Source organism: Diceros bicornis, chromosome 14 (assembly GCF_020826845.1).
Source record: "Diceros bicornis minor isolate mBicDic1 chromosome 14, mDicBic1.mat.cur, whole genome shotgun sequence".
Classification (NCBI taxonomy): domain Eukaryota; kingdom Metazoa; phylum Chordata; class Mammalia; order Perissodactyla; family Rhinocerotidae; genus Diceros; species Diceros bicornis.
This window is the reverse complement of record NC_080753.1, coordinates 9,064,018-9,081,393: the sequence shown is the minus strand read 5'-3', so window position 1 is coordinate 9,081,393 and position 17,376 is coordinate 9,064,018. Positions and strand designations below refer to the sequence as shown.

General features: G+C 40.0%; 1 protein-coding gene across 7 annotated transcripts in view; it reads right to left on the bottom strand.

Moving 5' to 3' along the window:
* The window catches only part of KHDRBS2 (KH RNA binding domain containing, signal transduction associated 2), a 552,762-nt gene that overhangs the window by 174,268 nt on the left and 361,118 nt on the right, over positions 1-17,376 (bottom strand). The window lies entirely within an intron of this gene.

Below are 17,376 nucleotides of genomic sequence, written 5' to 3'. Positions count from 1 at the left end.
GCCTTTCCTTTGGCTGGAATGGTGTTCCCCTTGCTATAACCGGCTAATTATTCACATCCTCCAGATCTCATCTTAAAGCACTTTCCTCAGGAAAAAAAGCTTCTCTGAGCCTCAATCTAAAATAGTTGCTCATTTTATATTGTCTGCTGGCAATATCTACTTTTCAGACACAGTAAGTGGATTATAATTTATAGTTATGTCCTCTTTTTTGCGATTATCTGTGTAATTTCTCTATCACCCCACCCTACTTCATGACTGTTTCTAGCTGCTTTGCATTGAATACCTTGTGCCTGGCAAACCAGTAAATAATAAATATTTGTGTGAGAGTGAATAATGACTGAAGAGATGGATAGTGGATGAATGTCTAGAGTCCCAAGCTAATATCCAAGGAGGCAAAAGTGTTTAATAGTCAAATGTAGATAGTCCAGTGTTGGCCGGGTTTAAATCCCAGTGTGCTATTTATTTTCCGTGTGACATTGGACAAGTTAATAAACTTTCTGTCTTTTTTTTTTTTTTTTTTTACTTTATGTTGTTGGTTTTACTATAAGAGTAAAACGGAAATGATTTGTAGAATAAGAGAAGTTAGTAAAGAGGTAAAAAGTGAAGAGACTGTATTGTCAATAACAATAATAAGTTATTGACAGTGGGGAAAGATCAAGAACACAGGAGTTTAGATAGCTTAGAAAGAAGCAAGAAGACTGCTTGCATGGAGAAGAGGGTATAACCTACGGATACTGAAAGAAGGAAGTAAGGAGGGATGATACAGAACATGGAGGGGAAAATAAGAAGCGTAGAAGTTCACGACTGATGGCTTCTAGTTTTGTCATTTCTTCCTCCACTGGAGTGAATATTTATTTTAGAATGAAAACACCCACATATGGTTTGTGTATTAATTTTAAGCAAAATGTTTTCAGTGAAATAATGTATCCAGTTTTTTTGTTATCTTTATATAATAATATTTGCTTCAATTATTACTAGGGCAAGAAAATAAAACCAAAACCCAAAACAAAAATTTTTGTGAATAAAAAGAAAGAGGCATTTTCAAAGGACTTTCAAATGAGTTTTACAATATCATCTTCAATTTGAATGGGTAGAGACTTGAACAAAAAGAAACAGGATTAACATTGAAAAATGATATTAAAATTGTGTATATTTAAAATATATGTTTGCCTATATCAAATTTTTCTTTTGCATCATTAAAAATAAAGAATTTTGACATTATAATAGTAGCAAATATAAATACGATTTTGGTTGGTTGCTTGCAACATCTTTGCTTGCAACATCTCAGTTCATATATTCCAAGATTCAACTATAACACATTACCTAGTACCATTAAGTGATAGCAATATGCTTTTAATAATTGATGTAATAAATAATAGTTAAAGCTACTTTCAGTTGTGGGGACAGGTACTTCCTAAACACAAACAGAAACCCAAAGAAAATAAAAGAGAAAGGGGGGGGAACCATTTGAAGCTTACAATCCTCTGCTCTGCAACAAGATGCTAATATGTGATAATAAATAATACTAGCTGATTCTAACTAGCTTATGCTAAGCTGGCTTTCTCTTAGAAATCCTGGGTAGCAAGAGAGAGAAAAACAATTCTGGGTGCCCGCTGAGACAGAGGGAGAAGTCACCTTCTCCCCCCAGCAGCATGTGTGATGGCGCATGGCAACACCAGGCATCACTGTGGCCTCGGCTCCAACTTCTTTCCAGACTGAATTCTCAGCGCTGGCGTTCCAACGGAGCTCATCAAGCTCAGAGGTTTGAACCAAGGAGAAACGAAATTCTTACCGTGCTTCTCTGCGAGAGGAAAGAAATAGTCCTCGAACTCGAAGCTCCCATCTTCCATTCCCTGATCACATAGACAATGACCCTTATAAACTGAAATGAAGACATGCAGCCCAAACAGCAGGCCTCAGTGACCACTGGGGACCATCTGTGTCACGTGTGTTTATTATATTCTGGAATTAAAGTTGCAAGTTAAAATTTTTATTAGAATAAATCTGAATTTGTAGCCTTATAGCAGCCCTTAAAACAACATAAGTTCCTAAATCTCAGCTCAATTTGAGCTCTGCTAGGACTAATCAAAAGATATGGTTAGTTTCCTTATTTTTAAGGTAAACCAAGCATCTAACAAGCTCCAACTGGAACCAACAGTCTCTGTTTAAGCATTCTTTTCCAGCTTCTTCTCCCTTACTGTTATTTATATACTCTGAAAATAGGTGATGAAATAAACGTACTAGGCGTTGTTTTGCATGGTTACTGGATTCTAAGCCCTCTCGAGGGCAGGCTCCATGTCTCTGAATTTACCTCCTCTCCCACAATGGTGCATTGCATGTGGAAAATATTCAGTAAATACTTCTTGAATGCATTTATAACATCAAAGAATTTAACCTTTTAAAATTTCATCATATTTAAAATAAAGCAGCAAAGTAGATATGGAAAGTACCCAAGATCCTGCAGATCAATTTGGTTTTACCAAGATTAATGTTGCTCTCTGATTTTAAACAACCTCGTTAATACATATTTATTGGCTCCTTCCTGACGACATGGCCCTGGTCTCGACACTATGGATTAAACACTTGTTATTGCCTATCTCTGCTGAGACCGGGCTGACTGCGTCTCCCCAAATGAGCCCCACACTTGCATCTTCCTGGGAACAAAATGAATCATTGACAACAGTTGGCACTGAACAGCACAGTTGATGTGGTAGCATTTATTATAAAACATACTCATTTGAAGCAGTAATTGTTCTGCTACCAGGGCACAACCCTTTATAACATCCCTTAAACAGTTTTTTTATGAAGATGGAACTTTAATTTTTTCTGTAGCTACCAAGTGCGATGCTTGAGTACCTTTCCTCATCTGTTTTCCATCATGCATCACTACCCAGAGGCAATCATTAGCTAATTTGCTGATTTATGGCTGCCGTTTATGAGGTTTAAACAATGCTGAACCATTTCTGTTCCTTCCTCAGTGCGCTGACAGATGAAGAATGTCTGTTCTTTATATTCTTAGCCGGGTAAAGAAAATGCACATCGCCCTGTGTGTTCTTGACTTCTATGACATCTCAAATTGCTGTCTTATTACTTTCCTGCTGGATCTTCACTGAAAGCAATGTTTACCTAGCTACCCAATCTGAAAGCTGCGAAGGTTCTTTGTGCTGCCACCTATGACAAAACAAGGTCAGAACAGCAGTTTAGCATGGGAATCTAATAGCTATTACTTATGCAGTATTCTAGTGACATACATACTGAAGAGCAAAATTGGGTACCGCTGTGTAGGCTGACAGGGCCTGGCATCCTGGGTGTGTGAGACATGTTTTCATTATTCAATGAGACACAAACGTTCACATTCAAAACTTGTCTTGAATAATGACAGTCTATATTGTCTTTGCACGTGTGACCCAAATTTCACAGTAAACAGGGGAAATATTTCAGTGCTTCCCGGTACTGACCAGGTAGCTGTGTCTGATAGGTCTAAAGAGCTGGAGAGGCCACAGAGGGAAACAACATAAGTATGCTTCTAAATTGGCTGACAAAATACACATATCAGATGGACAATAGCAAGTGCTGGCGAGGATGTGAGTAATTGGAACCCTCATACATGGCTGGTGGGAATCTAAAATGGTGCAGCTGCTTTGGAAAAGAGTCTGGCAGCTCCTCAAAGAGTTAAACACAGTAATAATATGACCCAGCAATTCCACTCCTAGATATATATCCAGAGAATTAAAATCACATGTCCACACAAAAATTTGTACACAAATGTTCACAGCAGCCTTATTCGTAACAGCTGAAAGTGGAAAAACCAAAATTCCTATCAATTGATAAATGGATAAACAAAGCTGTGCAGGCCTCATTTCCTTAATAGTACTGTATCTACCATATCTAGGCAAGGGTAATATAGACCAAAGTACCAGCTACTGCTCAAATTACATTTTGCGTGGAGAATATTTTATATGTCACTTTGTAAGTGATTTTCTCATATAATAGAATAGAAAGTCTAAACCACAGTTGATACCGTCATTTACCCCAAAGTGGCTATAATTTCCATAAAATGAGTCATATAGACATATTCCATACGTGTGTTACTACCTTCTTGATTGGTTACACATTGCATGGTTGGTGTCTACCTGTTGGCAATGAGGTCAAAAAAGTCTGGCCTGAGCTGAGTTTTGCTCTGTTCGAAATATTTTTCTATTTGAGTACTCTTCCATCTGAGAACTAGAGTTAAACTTAAAAATACTAATAATAAATTATTTGCAAATACAATTTTCTCTATCTACTAAGAAGTCCTACAATAATTACAGAGATTTATAATTCAATTCTTAAAACTAGAAGACATTCCTTGTAGGGCTTTAAATAGTTGCATAAGGTAAGGACTCCAAAATAAACACGGAAAAATCTGATAGTTCTAAAAATATAAGATACAGCCCTTGCAAAAAAATATACCTGATAAACATAAGCCATTATTGAATAACTTGTTGCATAAAAACACTAAAATATTTAAAAAATTCTATTTACAATAATTTTTCCTCCAACGCCATTTAAAAATAGAAAAAAAATGCTATTTTGTTCCAGTAAAAGGGTAGTTATGGCAATTCATGTGTGATGGTTTTCAGTGTCATACAGAGAGTAAATAATTTATAACTATCATAGTTTTTCCTGAGAAATGTACCTTAGTTTTAAATATTTACTGAGCAAAAATTTCATTTTATTAATGTTTTATGGTTATTTAATACAAACCACAAAAATTTACCTAGATGAAGAAAGTGGTTCTAATTTTATCTTCTGTTTTATAAAGTTACACAATGTTTCTCCCAATGTCTACCTTCTATAGCGTAACGACAAATACAAATTAAAAATAAGAGAATAAATTCTCCCTGTTGAAAATAAGGGAAGAGCTAGATTCTCCTCCTCTCCTTTTTCTCAGAGGTATACTTTAGAAAGCTTGTGCTTGTAAGTACTTTCTCCCCTCTTTGAAATGTATATAAATTCTTTTGAAAGCCAGATGGGCCTTTTGTCAGCTTTATGACCTAGGAATGTCTTTCTCAAAGATCTGGGAGTCATCCCTTTGAGATGTAAATATCAAGGAAGCTAGCCCCCTGTCTCCCACTCTTTGTGGGAGGATAGGGGCCTAACTTTGGTGAGTGCCTTGTCCCAACTTGCAAAACTGCCTCTCATCATAAAGATATGAGACGTTTGTTTTTTCCTCTGGATAAAGCCAATTAGCTAACACAGATGGTCACTCCGATTAACCAGATGAAGTTAGGATGAACTATGTGTGATAAATGGTGCTGTCAAGGCCTCTTACTTGAGGACTAGTTATTGTTTACAATGAGAACAAATATGCAATGGGTTGTATCTGCTTGGCTATATGAAAGGGTGAGATTTCTTTCTGTCTTTGCAATCTCTTAGTGGACTGCCTGTGATGTCCATCACATTCTGATTTAATGCTTATTCAATAATAAAACTGTTTTCTTTCTCCACTACATTTGTGGAGAGGATTTCTGGATTGGGAGAAGATTTTGTTTTTAATTACATTTTCCCAACAATTTGTAAGTTACTGACATATACAGGTATGCTATTTCAGAGCAATGAATGTAATCAATTAATTGTATTTTACAGGTTAGAATATATTTGATAAAGTCTTTAAAAACAACTGCTTCTGCTTAATGTTATAAACAGATTTTACTGTTGTCAAATTGAGAAATCACTGCCCTTTCATAATTGGTATTTGTTAGATACTTTTACATCCCTCTTCTCCTTGGTTTAGTGACTGGCACACTTTTGGTAATCTCTAACCTCCCTAGCCCACCATCTGTTACCATACTAGCTCCTCAAGTTCAGTTTAGTAAGCAATTCCTTGAGTATCATTATGTGCCAGACTATGCACAGGGACTGTGAGTACAAGACAAGGCAAGATGATCATGGGGAAGCAGTTTCAGGACCCTGCCTTTTAAACAAGCCTCCTAATTTTGATGCAGGTGGTCTGTAGCTCACATTTTATGAAACGCCATTTATGAAATTGACTACCTTGCCTCTATGCCCTTCTACATCTAAACTCCAAAGCTTGACACATCTATAGAAAATTGCTTAACATATCTGCAAGTGAACAAGCAGGTCGCAATGATGTATGTACAATACTAACATGTTTAAAACTCCCCATCTAGAAATGAAGATAGAAGGAAATGAACCAAAAATTATTTTTATTTTTGCTGAGGAAGATTAGCTCTGAGCTCACATCTGTGCCAATCTTCCTCTATTTTGTATGTGGGTCATCGCCACAGCATGACTGACGAGTGGTATAGGTCTGCCCCCAGGATCTGAACCTGTGAACCTGGGCTGCCAAAGCAGAGCGCGTCGAACTTAAACACTACATCACGGGGCCAGGCCTCAAAAATTATCTTCTGAGAGAGATGGAGGTATATTTTCTTTTTACTAGATTCCAGGTGTTTTATATATCCTATCTGTTCTTCAGTGCTCTATAGCTCATATTATCTTTTTAAGGAATTTCCCTGAACATGGAAACCTGAAATGCTTGGCCTGCCTCAGAATCCTCCCATCACTCATTCACATCTCTTTTACCGTGTTTATCATAACACATTTTATACTTGTTTATTTCTCTTTTATACTATAAACTATTTGAAGACAGGGTAAATTTCTTATGCATATTTTCAATCTATGTTGAGTTGAATAGCAGACACATGATGCGTAATTTTGAGTAGTTAAATAAATGTATCTCCACACAAATTTGAATTTAAGCATTTTGTTGCCAGAAAAATTATTCAAAACTTTGAAAGAAAGCAAAAACATGGGCAGCACAATTTTTAAATATCACACACGAGCAACAGCTACCCAAGGATTGTCTAGGGATGAATTTGGTTCATTTCACTGTTTACTCTTCATCAAAGGACCCAGATTTTTCCTTGCTAACTTGTAGATTTTCTCCAGTAGGGATGCAAATAATTTCTGTCTGGTGGAAGAGATAACCATAGGATAGAGGGCCTATTAGATACTAATCAGTTTGTATCTAATTAACCAGTTTGTATAGCATCTTAACATTTCTTTATTAAATTGCCTATAAAACCGTAATTTCTTAAATACTCCTTGAACTGATCACAGTATCATTGCTTCCCTCATTAATTGAGTTAAATAGAATCTTTGACACAGTAATATTTGCCTGAAAGTAGTGATTTTACCTCTTTGAAAATTAAACTTTAACAGGAATACTTTTCTTTATTGAAAGAACTATTTCTGTTTTCAAACATCACTTAGAAGTTGCTTACATGTTAATAAAAGTCCTGCTATTGTGAAACATTTCCTTTATAAAAAAATAAATTACAAAGTACACAGACAAGTTTTATTCAAATTAGTTTGACTTTTAGTTTAATTCAAACTAAAAATCTCTTTAATGAACTCTAAAATAGAGAATTTAGCATCTTCTTTGGATTATCAATAATGTGCTTATTTTAACCATTAACTTGCTAAATCTAAGAAAATGTATCCATCCTTAGCATTGACTTTGGATTTCAATGGCCTGACAAATAATGTCCCTCAGAGAAATGAGTTATTTTTTTTTTTAAACTAAATCTTTCTGCGGGCCGGCCCCATGGCTTAGGGGTTAAGTGCACGCACTCTGCTGCTGGCGGCCCGAGTTTGGATCCTGGGCGTGCACCGATGCACCGCTTGTCCAGCCATGCTGAGGTGGCGTCCCACATACAGCAACTAGAAGGATGTGCAACTATGACACACAACTATCTATTGGGGCTTTGGGGAGAAAAAGGGGGGAAAAAAGGAGGAGGATTGGCAATAGATGTTAGCTCAGGGCCAGTCTTTCTCAGCAAAAAGAGGAGGATTGGCATGGATGTTAGCTCAGGGCTGATCTTTCTCAAAAAACAAACAAAAAATTAAACTAAATCTTTCCCTAAAACACAGGAGCTTTCAAGGAGATTCACAAAATGTTATTAATATGAATCACAGAACATGATTAAGTCTCTTTAGAAATTTAAAGTGGATAAAGATCTCTTAAGATCTCCCTTGTGCTTAAAAGTTTATTAGAATAATCTTAACCTTATGGTGGAAACAGGGAATAGCATTCTGCACAGCTGACTGACTGGGAAGGAAGTACCAATATCCATAGACTATCTTAATGTAAATGAACTTACTAGCATTTCAGTTAAGTCAGTCTGTCTAAACTTTGAAAAATAGTAGAATTTTCAGATATGAATGCTTTCTAAAATCAAAGCTCCTCAGCGTAGTAGGAGGGTAGGCTTTGTCACCAGATACCCGGGTCAAATCCAGGCCTTGACACTTATTAACTCTCCATCCTCAGTAACCTTTCTGAGCCTCAATCTCCTAACACACAGAATGGAGATACGAATGTGCATTTCAATGGATCCCCTGGGAAGATAAAACAAGAAAACTAATATAAATACCTAGTCCCAAATCTGGTACCTGCAGTTCAGATTTCCAACACAGTTCAGCTGTTATTTTAACAAACTCCTTTGGCACCTGCTCTTTGACCAGCCCCAGGTCACTTTTATTATATCCTAACTAAGCATGGATACCAGGTATTTGAGAAAAATATAGTCATTTTTATTGTACCATTGGGAAATACATTTGTACTTATTATGAGTAAGTAATTAGCAAGAAGAAAATTACTCCTGAAAAAATTAGTCCATCCCAGCTTAAAGACTTCTGTTAGCATTTACAGCTTTATCTAGTTATGTGATGTTGATTTAGTATCCAAAGAGTCTATTTAAATAAAATAATTTACTTATAATTTATACCAATCCCACTTTCAAAAAGGATTTTAGACGTCTGCTCTCTGAAAAGTTCAGTCAACTATCAGGGTCATTTGACACAAAATTTATTTAAAACATACAGAGGTTTTTTCTATTAAAATTGAATATTATAGGGGGGCTGGCCTGGTGGCACAAGCAGTTAAGTGCGCGCGCTCCGCTGCGGCGGCCCGGGGTTCGCCAGTTCGGATCCTAGGCGCACTGACGCACCACTTGTCAAGCCATGCTCTGGCGGCGTCCCATATAAAGTAGAGGAAGATGGGCACGGATGTTAGCTCAGGGCCAGTCTTCCTCAGCAAAAAGAGGAGGATTGGCATCGGATGTTAGCTCAGGGCTGATCTTCCTTACAAAAAAAAAAAAATTGAATATTATAATGTCAGGCACTAGTCTGATTTCAAATTGTCAGCTACCTAACAGAGCTCCTGTCACTCTAGCTCAGACAATTGCTGAGGGAAGTCTGAGGCAATGCTTCAGAAGGGAGTGGTGGTGGGATCCATGGGGGTGGGCCTGAGAGAACTCAGGGCAATAGGCATGCTTTAAAACATTGACCCTCATCCCCAACATCATTGTTGTCACAAGCCATCACAACCAAAGGGATTTTGTTATATACTCCAGGCCTGTTCTTACTGGAGAAGTTTGTAAATAACTTGTCTAAGAAACAGAAAATGCCTCCTGAATGGTCCTCTACCCAGTACCCTGGCCATAACATGGTTGAGGACCTCAGGGTTTCCCTCCTAGGCTGTTCCAGCAGCCTTCCAGCTGGTCACTCATTTCTATTTTTTCTCTAATCCAGTCTACCCTCTACAGTGTTGTTAGGATTAACTACCCCCAAACAAATATGATTATTTCACTTCATTACCTGAAAACCTCTTCTGGAAAACTGAGCAAAAAATATACCCTATTTGCTTTAAGACCACGTAAATCCTGCCTTTTGGCATTTGGATAGTATGGGCTGAATTGTGTCTTCACAAAACTCATATGTTGAAGTCCTAACCTGGCCCAGTACTTCAGAATGTGATTGTATTTGGAAAGAGGGCCTTTAAAGAGGGGATTAAGGTGAAATGATGTCAGATACGTGGCCCCAATCCAATCTGACTGGTGTTCTTATAAGAAAAGAAGACTGGGACACAGACGACACCCAGACTGAGGGGTGAACAATGAGGACACAGTGAGAAGGTGGCTATCAGCAAGCCACGGAGAGAGGCCTCAGAAGAAACTACACCTGCTGATGCCTCAGTCTTGGACTTCCAGCCTCCAGAACTGTGGGAAAATACATTTCTGCTGTGTAAACCACCCCCCCATGGTATATTGTTAGGGCAACCCTCGCAAACTAGTGCATGTGTCTTAAATAAAGAAATATTCACTAAGTTTTATCCCTTATGTACCACTACATCAGTGAATTAGAATGCAGTATGTGTTTGATAGATAAAAACATCAATACACGTTATTGAAGAACTGAGGTTAATATAAGATTGTAAGAAAATGTCCACTTTCTTTATTAATCAAAGAAATGTAAGCCAGAATAACATTGATTTTATCACCTGTAAAATAGAGATTTTTTTCCTTTTAGTTATTTCTAATAACACCCAGTGTGATTAAAGAAGAGGTCAAATCCACTACTGGTGGCAGTCTTTTTTGCTAGAACCTTTATGGAAAGTGATTAAGAAAATTTTATAAAGATATTTAACAAAAACATAAAATAGACTGTGGCCCAGTAATTACATTTCTCTTAAATGATTTATGGAAGTAATCTCAAAAATTGAGTGTGTGTGCGTGCGTGTGTGTGTATGAAGGTATATTTATTTTTCTTTATTGAAATATTATTTATATTGAAAAATTAAAAGCTGCCTACTATGTGACCATGGTCTATTATGGATCACTTTAATCTTAACTCTGTCTGCCACACCTAATCATTTAAGCAAGAACAACCTGCTGAAATGCCAAGGCTCTGTTCCCTCCAACCTTGTACACACCTACACATACAAAAACATTTTTGGAACACTGATCTGTTAGGATCTTGCCCTTGGGCTTGGCTCTGACCACAGACTGTCCTGCTTTTGGCCTTTACAGAGTTGGTATTTGATATCTTTATTTTCCTTGGCCTTGGACTCAGCCTTCCTCTATGGACTCTGCTTTAGTATCCTTGTTTCCTTGGGTCTTAGGTTGTTTCAGTGAGTTCTTCTTTAAGTTACAGCTCTCTAGAGACTATCCCCAAATCTATTCAGTGAGTTTGTTGCCCAACAAAGCTATTCTTAGTTACCAGTTTCACACTTTATAACCATTACCATCCCAAATACTTTAACAACTTATAGTCGTTAAAAATTATGTATTAAGACTATGTAATACTGTAGAAAAATAATTTAAAAGTTACATAAACATAATTACATTTATATGATCAAACACCTAGGTGTTGGAAAAAAGACTAGAAGGAAATGAACTAAAATATTAACAAGGTCCTTTGTCTCCTCCCTTCTTTCATCCTGCTGACAATTTGGAATCTACCGAATGTAAAACAGTACTGAAAAGCAAAGGTGACTTAGGCAATTTTAATATTCATCAAATATATACACCAAATGTACATATCAAATATATAGTGTATATATGTATATATACATATCAAATGCTGATTGATATATATCTGCAGCAAGAGTAGCAATGTTTTGTATTTGCTGACTTTTGTCTCTGTATCTTGTAGCATTAGGTTCAGAGCAGGAAACACAAAACCCCAAAGAGAGGTAGTTTAAACCAGATGACATTTCATTGCTCTTTTGCCTAAAAATCCAGGTGGATGGTTTAGGGTTGACGTGGTTTCCTAAATGTCAGCTGCGTCTTTTATTGCTCTATTCCGCACACCTTTGACCTCAAGGTCCATGGGAGTCGCCTTTGCTTTTCTGACAGCTGGCTGGACAAACGGAGAATAAGAGAAAAGGGATCTTTTACACTGTCTCAAGAAAGATTTTTAGAAACCTCCATAGAACTTTTTACATTGGCCAGAACCTAGTCATAGGTCTCTATGCAGCTGCAAGGAAGTCTGGGCAATGTCCTCTCTATTCAGGACTTCCACGGTTACAGCTAAATATCTAATCCTATAAAAGATATAGAGAAGAGTTATTGAAGAGAAAACTCACCCTTTCTGGCACCGTCTCAAGAATTCTGCAAATTCTGAAATATAGTTGTTGAATTCGTCATGGAATTTTGTTTTCTTCCTGGCAATTTTACCATATACTTTAAATTTTTCTTCTGCCTCTTTATTCTACTAACAGCTCTTTTGGCTTATGTCATCTTGACTTGAATTTCTTAGTTATTTTAGAATTTTACACATTTTCTTCTCTCCTTCTTTAATGTATGCCTTTTATAAGTTAAATATTTGCTCAGAACCAGAAGTATATGCCTGGGTTCTTGTCATTGTTGTTTCCTGAAGCCTGGGAAAAACACTCAGTCCACACAGGCACAGCCCAGGGGTTCAAGGGCACTCGATGCTCTGGGGGACGCAGGCCATAGATAAATGTCCCAACCTCTCTTCCCTTTGGCGGGACAACTCTGAGGGGCTTCCACATGGCTCTTAGAGGGTTCCTAGTGAGAATGAGCCCCTATTTCCCATAGTAGGAACCAGCTGATTTTCATACCTTCTTTGGCTTTTCTCCTTCTTTCTTTCACTCAGCCTACTCCTTAAATTTTGATTCTTGGATAAACTATCTGCACCTAAATCCTCGCTTCAGGGTCTGACGTTGTCAGGGCAAACACTAAGAGGGAGACTACCACCATCCTTATCTTCAGCTCCGTTACCCCTGTGATTTCAGTCCACGACCCGCTGGTCTCACTGCCTTCTCCTCGCTCCTATGGTGAATTTTTACCCAGTTTATTTTTCCCATCTCTGATGTTTGATGTTAAGTTTTCACTTTGTGCTTTCATTCTCCTTGTCTGTGTCTCCTCTTCCCTGCCCCTTGTGTCACACGAAGTATCAACACGGGGATCCCTGTCCTGTGTCTTCACACTTCAGTGCCTAATCTTCATGTGGTGCTGTGGGGAATAAATAATACTGACTAGTCTGAAACTTGCCGGATATTGGATTACCTTGCTAATAACAGAAACAAAGCTGTTGGAGGAGGTCGTGAAGATGGGGCTGCCAGTCGACCTGTGAGCTGGACGGGGGCAATGGGAGGCTCCCCATCCCTCCCCTCTCTTTGGAATGTGTGCCCTTCTTGCCTTCCCCACTCCCAGAAACTGCTCCAAGGAGACAGCCTTGAGATGGTAATATGGTGATGAGACTATCTGGACTGGGTACATGACTGAACCCAGTTAGAGCCTCTATATAAACTTGAAGATTTGGCGGGCTCGTGTGGAAATCCACTCGCCTTGTTTAAGTAAGTTCCTTTGCTTATTAAACCTGCCACCACCAATCTGGAGCGGTCTGCTTTTTTTCAGTCTCTCCCTGCCCTCTCTATAAGGGGCCCAGTTTCAGACTACACCCAGGAAGCTCCCAAGAAGGTTGCAACCCACCCAGAGGCGAGCCAGCCAGGAAACCAAAGAAATGGGCCTTGCGAAAGAGGTATCCGTGGGGGAAAAGCAACGTTGGTCAGCCATCTCTGTGTGGGGAGGGGTGGCCCATAGTTAGATGCTTGGGGACCGTGACGAGAGGACGGGAAGGCCCTGAAAACACTGCTGCTTTAATGTGCTTGTCTGGGGAACTGTGCATAGAGCACTGTGCCAAAGAAGTGAAATGAACGGCTGCTGCAGGGGGCTGGCCTCTACTGTGGGCAGGTCGACTGGCCACCGAAGCTCAACCAGAGGCTGAAGCTCAGGTCAGGGAGCTGGAAGACAAGCTGAGATTCGAGAAGGACGTGCAGTGTCCGCTACTCTGCTACCCTCAGGCTGGCAGACACGGTGGAAGGGCAGGATGAGAAGTTGGAGACCTCACAGTGCCCTTTTGTAAAGCTAGGAGGGCACAAGCTAGGTCAGATTAAGGTCCGAGCTCTTGTGACAAAGCCTGACTGGGACACTAAGAGGCAGAACCCCTGGGAAAGCGATGAGAATGATGAGGATGCTGCCGTGATGCTTGAGGAAACGGACAAAATGTCTGACCCCTAATACAAAGGAAAATTTTAAACAGCAACTCCCACAAGACTCCTACGAGGAAACTTGCATTTTTTTCTCTGTCCCTTGAAGTTGGGAATTTTATCATGTCTTTGAAATGTAAACACCCCAGGAAATAATGTAAACATTGCCCAGAAAGACTGAAGGAAGAAAAAAATGGAAGCAGGAGACTTTTTAAAATACAGACTGCTGTGAGAAGTTCTCTTGCCAAAACCGATTTATAAAAGAGCTAAGGTTTTTTTTTTTTTTCTTTAAATACTTAAATAATAAGAATGAAAGAAAATGACTACATAGGAGAGTAGGATGTGTATTTTTGGTAGAAGGTATGAGAAATAGAGATGCATTTTTGTTGAAGGAAAGGAAAATAGAATGTGTATTTTGGGTAAGGAAAGATATAAAGGATGTGAGTTTTTTTTTTTTTTTATAAAAGAAAAAAAGAAAGTAATTTTGTCCTAGAATAAAAGGATTGTTCCAGAATAAGAAAGAAAAAAGACAGGACAAAACCTAAGTAGACGTAGAAAGTTGCAGAAGGTTTGTGGCAGAAAGAAATTTTAGGGGTGGTCAAGCTAAGAGTGGAATGGATTTATTTAAGTTAAAGAGAAAAAAGAGAATTGTAAAATCTTTAAACATGGCCATTTTTTAGTCCTTTGTCATTTGCAGACAGTTATTGTTTTACTGTGATGCTTTTGCAAGAGTGTTTCATCTTCAAGGAGATTCATGGAAAGACTGACAAGTACAGGCTTCTGAAAACTAAGATCTATTTGCCTTCATGTGGGAGGGACAATAATGGACTTTTTAAAGGGTTCCCCAAGGCTAACTGCACAGCCCCACAATATGTCATGGGATGGTAGCCCGAGACCTCTCCCTGTTCTCCTTCCCCCACATCAGTAATCTGGGCCCACTATACTGACTATACTGATATAATGTCACCATGTGAAGACCTGCCTCTGCTGCAGGACACACTGCAGGCTTTGCTGGAACATCCGAAAGGGAAAAGATGACAGTAAACAGGCCTACACAGGGCCATAAGGTTTCGGGATTCCTTTGGTGGGGTAAGATGCGTGTTTTCCCAGAAGCTGTGTTTGACAAGACGCAGCCTATCCAACCCCTAAGAATGTAAAGGAGATAAAAGCCTTTGTAGGGATTTTGGGGTTCTGGAGGACTTTTATTCCCCACCTGGCACAGTGTGTCCACTCTTTACACTACCTGATAAAGCAAGGGCATGTGTGGGGCTGGAGATCAGAACAGCAAGCTGCCTTTGAGAAGGCAAAAATGCTAGTGAAGCAGATTAAAGCTCTGGACATCTCCCAAGCAGGGCTACCATTTGAGTTAGATGCGTCTGTGACTCCGGAAGGTATGGGTTAGGGACTGTGGCACAGACAAGAGCAGGGGAGAGTACCCTAGCTCTGAAGGAGGCAGAAACCTGACATGCCCCCATAGAGCAACAGTTCTTAGTAGTGTGTGCAGCGCTCCTTCAGGTTGAGCCTCTCAGGAAGGAATGAACTTGAACCACAGCAGCCAGTGGGCTGAACTCAGAGGGGTTTGGCTGGTGATTACTCATGAACCCTGGCCATTAACCCTTTACACTGACAGTTGGGCTGTTCTAAAAGGATTAACCCTACGGCATGGACAATGGAAAGCGGAGGGGTGGATGATCCTAAATAAGCCCGGTGGGGTCAGGATATGTGCAAAGACATTTGGGTTCACCTGCGAGAGCCTGAGGAAGTTCTCACTGTCTTCCACACCCCAGCTCATAAGGCACTGCCACCCCCTGGCAATCAGGAAGCTGATGTCCTAGCTTGGGTATGAGCCCTAGGAAGTGACCCTTCAGTAGACACAGCAGATTGGGTGCATGGAAGAGTGGCCACCATTGTACCCAGGCGGATGGCACATTGCCAGTGATGCCGGATTGCCCTTGAAATTCAGTGACTTGGTTAATGCAATAACAGCATGTCATGTGTATTCTAAACAATGCCCAAGGCAACTGCCAAAGGAGTCTGAGGCCACCCACCAGGGTTCCCAACTGGTGAGGGATTGGCAAATTGATTATATTGGCCTCCTCCCTCCGAGTGAGGCTTCTAAATATGTCCTGGTTTCTGGACACTGCACCTGGCTTAACTCAAGCTTTCCCTTGTCGCCACACAAACCAAGCTGCCACTATTAGGGAATTAGAGAAGCTGAGTATCATGTACAGATAATCTCATCAAATAGACAGTAATCGGGGGTCACATTTTGAAGGTCATGATGTACAAGACTGGGCTAAAGAACATGACACTGAATGGAGGTTCCATCTCCCCTGTAACCCGAAAGCAGCAGGGTTGGTAAACAGGAAAAGTGGAATATTAAAGCAGCAGATTAAATTACTAACAGGTAAAAAAACCTTGGCCAGGTGGACTAAAGTACTGTCCAGGCTTTAATATGTTTGAATGATCGACCAGTAGGGCCTGTTGACCCCTATGCCAGACTGGGGACCCCTGCTGAGACACCCAGTGCCGTGAAGGTATGGAAGTCGCTGGAAACAGCTATTGCTCCGACTCTCACCGTAGATCAATGTGCTGTGCTCCTGAGAACACCAAGCCCCATCACACCTGGGAACAGTTATCTTCTGGAATTTGCAATGGGACAGTCCGCCGGGATGGGTGAGTTACTTTGCACCCCCGGGTGAGGGAGAACTACTCAATCTCCACTGGGATCCTGTTGTCCTACCACAAGCTGGACCTCTTGAAACACACATGCAGAAAAAGCGGGGGTCCTGGTCTGGTCTATTTCACCCCTAGTCCATCTCCTCACATCTTACGGTTCTGCCTCCTCCAGCCAACATGTGTGGTATGTACAACCAGGTCAAATTCCTAAAGCTGCCAACCTCCCTCTCCTCAAGGCCAGGTAGGCACATTCTGTTTCCCACTGGTACCATGATTTGGCTGCCATCTTTGTTCCCTCTATTGGCCTGGAGGACATTATAGTACATAGAGAAGCCCTTACTAAATTCACCCAGCAAGCCTTAAATAATAGCCAACAAAGCCTGTCCTTACTGAACACTGAAATGTCTCTAATGAGAAAAGCTGTCCTCCAAAACAGAATGGCCTTGGACATCATTACTGCCTCACAAGGAGGCACCTGTGCCATTATCCAAACAGAATGTTGTTCATACTTGATGAGTCTGTTAATGCGTCCTCTCTATTAAATCACATGAGGACACAAGTGAGTGCCCTGCGTGATACAACCCCCAACCTAGAGCACTTAGTAAATCAATGGTTCAGCTCATGGGGCTTTTGGTGGAAAAAGTTGTCACTGACTTTGGATATCATTGTCTTAACCTTTCTCTTGCATGTGCGTGTATCGATGCTGTGGCATGTGCTTCAATGCGGCTAGACAGCTGCCAAATGAGCCACCTCCATGCTAGTGAACCCCGTGCTGACCGCTCAGGACACACTGTGGAAGAGGGGGCGTGTGAGATTGTAAGAGCCGGTCACGAGGG